This window comes from Geospiza fortis, unplaced genomic scaffold, assembly GCF_000277835.1.
Source record: "Geospiza fortis unplaced genomic scaffold, GeoFor_1.0 scaffold333, whole genome shotgun sequence".
Taxonomy (NCBI): Eukaryota; Metazoa; Chordata; class Aves; order Passeriformes; family Thraupidae; genus Geospiza; species Geospiza fortis.
In genome coordinates, this window is record NW_005054347.1 from 5,379,700 (window position 1) to 5,386,835 (window position 7,136).

Sequence of the window (7,136 nt, forward strand, 5' to 3'; positions counted from 1 at the left end):
TGAGTGGAGCTTTAAATAGCATTTTCTGTGCTCCTTCCTTATCTTTTGCCATCCACAAAGTTCCAGTGACAGTGGGATGGCATAATTCCACCCCTGTCGTTTTAGTTCCTAAAGGAAAGCTGCCTACTCAAATCTGGCAATAATGGGCCAGATGAGGAGTGAATTGGTGCTTTTCTGTGGAGTCTGTGTCTCTCTTGCCCTCCCCAGGTTATTATAACCCACGGGTGTTCTCACCGAAAGCTGTTCAGCATCCAGTGATGCTTGCAGGATGCAATCAGTGCAATATTTTAATCACTTTCATTTTAGTGAGTCAGACTCTGCTTCCTACTTGCTCCCTTCCATCTCTCCTATGAGTAACGTGGTGCAGTTTAGGATCTTGGGCTGGCTTTAGACAAACTGCCTGCCTGTGTTCAGAAGAAATGCAAATCCATCCTTGGCTGACAGTAGCTGCTTTGGAAATCACTAAGTCATTGACCTGATGTGAATTAAAGGCAAAAATGTCAAACTCTTTAATGATTTGCCTTATCTAAGTTTTAGACTTAGAGGTAGAGAAGCTTAAATTGCTCCACTGAGGATAGGAAGCATAGGGATGGCTGGAGTAATGGGAACAGGTAGGAGCAGCTTTGTAAGATGGATGGGGAACAGTGTTTATGCTCCAAAGCTGAGCAGCTTGGGAAGTGATGAGGGCTGTTCTTCAGATTGTGCATCACATGTTTGAATTCTACTATTACTTCAGAGGCTGCCAAAATTATCAGGGGAGAAAAAAATCTACCTGGAGATGTTCAGAATCTATTTTTGGGGTAAAATAACAGAACATTTAGCTCGGCTCAGTATTAAATAGTCTTTTCCAAACTCCTTCTCATTGTTACCTCAGCTGTAAAATGGTGAGTTTGTGCTCTGTTGAAGCTTAATTAAATGACTTTGAAGTGCTTTGGGATCCTGAGGTGAATGTTAAAGAAATTATTTTATGGAAGCCTGGCTGAAAAGTCCCATCTCATCTCCAGGTTACTAAAAAGGCTTTATTTTAATTTTCCCAGGTTTATTATGTTTTAATCAGACAATTATTAAACAAATCTTAATCAGATTTAATAGATTTCTATCTTGATCAGAGAGGGCTAGAAAAGATAATGAGCTGCTTTACTACATGTGCTCTTAGGAGCTAATCTTTGCAGTTGGTATCTTGCTCAGCTTCTGTCTTCTGCATGATCCAGGTTCATATCCTCACACTGATTGCTCTTATGATACCTTTTTTATCTTTTTTTAAATATAAATTATGTTTTTCATCCTGATGCCTTAGTGCTGTTTGCTCTGTGTACTAACCAGCACTGTTAACATCTCTTGCATCATTTATCCTCATCCTTTCCCCAGGAACAAAGGGTGCAATGTGACAGTGGAAAATTCTGTGGGGTATGCCATGGATTTGTCACAGAAAGCTGGAAGGAATCTCTGCCTTCCCACTCCATGTATGAGGAATAATTTGGTACATAATTCTGCTTTTCCCAATTTTTAAGCTTGAAATGTTTTCTGAAACACTGAACTATGCAGCAAAATTCTCAGCCTTTTAGCAGTGGTCTCTTGCTGTATAAATCTGGTAATGTGGAATCTCTGGGTCAAAGGAAAGGCCATGTTGTTAATTACTTCAGTGGTCATGAAGTGATCATTATCAGGATGCTGAGAATTTCTCATGAGATTGGTAATCAAGGAATTTGAGGAAACTCAAATCAATGAAATTGAGCCTCTTGGTTCCAGTGAGAACACTTGAAGCTGAGAGAGGACAGCACTTCTAGGGCTGGTCTTGATGAGCTGCCTCCCTGACAGAAGGGGTGTCTGCCTTAGGTGATGTCTGTGGGAGCAGCAGAGAATTGCTCTTTGCCCAGTTCCTTTCAATTCCAACAAATGCAGCAGCCTTGTGGGAAGTGATTGAAGCCCCCAATATTCCTGTTTCCATTGCACAGGAGCTATTAAGCACAAGCCCCCTTGATTACTGTTGGTTTCTGCTGCTTTCCCCATGGAATTCAAAACATCATCAACCTTCAAAGATGTGGCTGCAGCTCCTTTTATCAGTGTTGGCTTGCCAAAGGCATGGGGTTTGTTCCCATTGTATCTTTGTGAGAAATTCTCTGAAGTGTGGTGATAATTTGTCTGGATGGCAGCATAAAGGAACTGTAATCTTTCTCTTTGCTTGATCTATGTGGAGATTGTGGTTTTTCTTGGTGTGCATTTCCCTTCAATTCTGGGTGATTGCCTCTGGCCCAGCAGAGAACTCCTGCGGCCTGAGCAGTGAGATCTGAGCCACCTTCTCTCCTCCTCGGGGAAGGGAGTTTTCTGCTGCAAAACAACATCCCTCCTGGTTCATAAGGATTTACTGATCCTGAGGAGACAGCACAAAAATTCTGTTCTGTGGCCAGGACTCTGCACACCCCTGTGGAGCTGATGGCATGCAATGAAGAGAGCTTCACACAGAGCAGGGTAGGAGCCTGGGAACAGAGAGTGTCGTGCCATGAATTATGCACTTCTATACCATGAGTTATCAGTGTAGGAAATAGCCTGGACAGCTCCTGAGTAACAAAAGCACCATTTACATCACTGAGTGGTGGTGAATTCTAATGCTTGTATTTGTATTGTCACCCTGACTGTAGCTGTAGGAACTGTTTCATTCAGGATTCCAGTAGTAAACACTTGCTAAGAGGTTGCTTTCCCTGCCTGTCTTGTTTTCACCACAGTCATCTAGTGTTTACACACATTTTAGCCTCTGTGCCATTTTTGAAGGCTTTATTTGTCTCATTTATGTTTCTGGTTTGGATAATACTTAAATATGAAATCCATCTGGGAAACATATTGTATATTCACGTCAAGGGGTAAAACCAGTTTTTAATTAAAATTTTATACAGCACTTGTATTTCACTTTGTCCTGTTTTATTATGAAACACTTCAATCTTCTTCCTAAAACACATATGTCTTGTGCGTTTCAAGATGTTCCTTGTTGCTCATGCAGAACCAGTTTGGGAGCTCTGTCAGCACAGTGCCATATGTTCTGGGCTTCATTTAGCTTCTCTGCCGTTTGTGGAGGCAGCAGATTGGATGGAATGCAGCTCAGCTCGGCTCCATTCTTCTCTTTGTAAACTTGTCAAGAGATAAAAAAAGCAGGGAGAAGGAAAACACTGAATAATACTCGAGTGAGTTGAATTATCAAGAAGTTATGGGAATGTGGCCAATCAAAATTGAGGTTTCTCATATATTTGAGGATTTTCCTTAATTGCAGCTTTTGCAGAGCCTATAAATTGGTGCATCCCTCGGTGCTACCCAGTCTTACACCCAAAACCTCACTGAAGATTGAGATATAACCCAAGTCATTTGGAAGTGACAAGCATGAAGTGCTCGATTTTGCATTGATCTGATGGTTTAAATTATAAAAAAAGAAAAAAAAAGTGAGTAAATTTCACAGAATATTCTGAGCTGGTCAGGGACCCACAAGAACCACTGAGGCCAGCTCTGAAGTGTATGGCTCCTACAAGGATCAAAGCCTGCCCTCAGTCTTGTTTGCACCAAGCTCTGGAGCAGGAGCAGGTGGAGGGGTCCTGCTCCTCTTTGGTGTTTTCTGGCTCTGTGAGGGTCACACTCCACTCTTTAAAGGGCTGGTGCTGAAAAGAGAAACCTCAAGAGTGATGGTGCCCTCTGGCTCAAACAAACACAAACCCAAAGAAAGGTCATTTTTCTAACCAATCCATTCCTGTGTCTTCGCTACCCCCCATCTTCTTGACCATGAACCAGTGGGTGCCATCAGCCTTTAATCCATGGCTGGTGGATTAAAGCCATGGATTTAATCCACCAGCTGGCCACTGGCCACATCCAGGGGCTCCAGGCATTGCTCTGCTCTGCCCAGAGATTTGAGGACCACCACAGTGGCTTTGACAGAGGACCAGAGCATTTCTGTGATTCTGTAACACCCAAAAGAATAAGAAACTGGCAAAAAAAAGGAATCCATATTTCTCTGCCTCCCCTTTGCTGAGGTGTGAGGCTAAAGGGGAAGGTCACAAGCAGCTGCTTGATGTGGCTGTGGAGGAGAGGGGAGGGAAACTTCTGCAGTCCTGACCTGAGGTCGGTCAGAAATCACCAGCTGGAGTGACATGAGTGTGAACCTGGTTGAAGTGACAGGCAGCTCAGCCCCTGGGACTCTATTTACATATGTTTAAAACAAACAAAAGAAAGCTGCCTTTGTTCCCCAGGAAAATCTATTTACTTGGCATTCAACTCGTGTATAAGCTGGAAGTTCTTTCACAGAAGTAGAAACAAAGCGACTGACATTTCTGCTTTGATGTGAGGCTGCAGCTAAGATTTGATTTTGAAATATGAGAGTAAACTGAAACTACCTCCAATTTAAAGGTGGATTTTTAATGACCTTAAAAGTTTTGAGAAGTTTTTTTTTCCTCTTCCCTTAGGGACCAGAAAAAATTATAACAGTAATCTTACTCATAGCTGTAAGTCTACAGAGACAGTGGCTGTAGGTTAATGAAAAATTGACACTGCTACTTGCTGTGCTTCCAGCAGAATATTTTTTTACTTCAAACTGAAGTGAACTATTGCACTGTGTGAGCTGGTTATGAGTCTCACATATTAAACTGGATGCTGCTTTTGTGCAAGCCACAGGAGCAAGTCACAGAACAGCATTTCTGGTTGGAACACATGCTGCAGTAATTATCGGGTTGCCCTGGTCTTTCCCACAGAAATAAAGAAATAAAGAATTAAAGAAATGAAGAATTAAAGGTTGCTGGGTTAGTGTAAACCAGAGAGGGGCAGAGGAGCCATTCCCGATGATCTCCATCCCACTGCCTTGTTGCCAGTGCTGTCAAGCAGCCCCACCAGTCCAGCAGAGAAAGCCCAGAGCAGGAACTGGGTGTTGTGTGTGCAGATGTTCCTGTTTTGCACTATTCCATCCTTCTCCTGTGGCACAGGGACTCCTTGGGGGACACCCTGTGGCTCACAGTTGTTCAAGTGCCCTCTGCAGTTTTTTTGGGAACAGCTTGTTCCTGGGAATCAGAAATGGCACCAGCTCAGCAGCTGAGGCTGACTTTGCTTCGGGCTCTGAGGACGTAGTGACTGTTTGCTGTCCTCGGCATGGTGGTGCCATCTGGCCCTGCTTGGACAGCAGGGCTGTGATCCTGCGCTGCCTGGAACTCCAGCTCCTGCTGGTGAGATCTTGGGCTGTGCTGGAATGGCAGCACTGGCAGCTGGGTGCCCGCCTGTGGCAGATGGAACAGCTTCCGTCACCCCTGTGAGCTGTGCTGGACATGGACACACACAGGTGCTGGGATGGCTGTGAGACAAAGGGAGGGAAGGCGTGGAGGTGGCTTCAGGTGTGATACAGGATCCCAAGGCAGGAGTTACAGAGCCACTGGATGTCTGCTCCTCTGGAAGGATTTTAGACCTGTACCAGTAAAAGTAGGAAGGGAATTCTGATAGGTTCTTGGTGTATGTATATTACTATTATTGTTGTTGTTATTATTTTTATTTTGTTATTTTACTGAAAAGAGGGGAAGGGAAAGTTAGAAGGGAGTGCAGAAGAAAGGAAACTAAACCATGTAAATTTAGTGAGTTTGTTTCTTTTCCTCCTGGGGAGCAAAAGTACAGAGGGGTGCTGGCACTCAGCCCACCTGTGCCCTCCTCTCCCTGACAGCCCCACCAGCTTTATCCTGGTGGAGTTCCCTCCTGTAGGAGCACAGGGAGGGCAGTGCTCCCTGCAGGAATCCCAGGAGATCCCAGGAGAGCTGGGATCCTGGTTAGGACCCACTTTAACTGAGAAACAGGGACCTCCAGCTGCAATTCCCCTGGGCAAATGTCCATCTGTGCATGCCAAAGATGCTGTGGGTGCCTCTCCCTCCTTGTCCCAGAACTCCAGTGTGAGGAACCAGAGAATTCACAGTGCCCTGTTTGCTTACCCTCCACCCTGCTGAAATGCCTGTGGTTTGATTCCTTTCCTTTGTAATAAACTGTGCCCACCACAGCGTATATTCTTTTAAATAACATTTTAAAATATTTTCTGGTAAATTAAAGTGATGACATGTTTGTAGGGCTCATTGTTAATTTCATTTCCTTTGGCTCAGCCAGCCAGATAAAATGCAATGTTATTAATCTTTGTTTAAAAGAAGATCCTTTGCCGAACAGTAATAAATGATCTTGATAGATTTGTCAGGAAAATGAATGATAATCATTTGCAGACAGACACAAGCCTAGTATGGAAGATTAATAAGAAAATATGTATTGGCATCATTAATAACATCTGCTGCCAATGCACTTGCATATTGGTTACAGCCTGAGAGCAATGTGTTCTTGTTAGGACACCACAACTCATCCCCTGCTGCCACAACCAGCCTGCACAGAGCTCCTGTTCAGCTGGAGTTCCATTTTTTGATTGATTTTGTTTTAATTTTTTTTTTTTAGCTAATTACATTGTTTTCCTAGAAAACACAAGCAAAGGTCAAGATGTTTTGAGACAACTTTGCTTTATTTCAATCAAACCTCTCAGACTTCCCCTCCCCAATCATTCTTTTCCCTTTTGTTTCACTTCAGTGCTTCAAAGCAGAGCAGTGAAGTCACTTAAGCTTACCCATGAAATGTGCTCCTCCTGGGGGTGCACAGCTGGCTGCATCTGGCAGTGTGAGTGTCTCCACTCCTTGCCAGGGCCAAGCTCAGTCACAGCTCTCAAAGTGCATTATTTTGTTTAACCAACATCAGCATCATTATTCTAAATGAAAAGTTACCTTCAAGGATCCATGGGGTGAGATGGGAAGAACTCCTCACATAACCAAAGATCAAAAATATTTTGTCATTTAAAAAAAATAGGCTTTAAAAAATGGGCTTTGTATTAAAAAAAAAAAAAAGTCAAATTTAGTTCTAGTCTCTGAAAAACTGAATGTTTCTTAGGGAAAAAATAATCTCAAATGTTTAAAAAGCTGCCCCAGTTTTCCTCATCCTACATGGTGTTGCTTTCCCATGCTTTAAGGGGATGTGTGGTCCAAAAAGCCAATAAAGCCATCGAGCTGAGAGCTGCTGAGGATCTCTGTGGCCCAGGGTGAGGAGGTGAGGGCCCTGGTATTTCTAAATGCACTAAAATTGTACCTGTTGTTATTAGACATTTG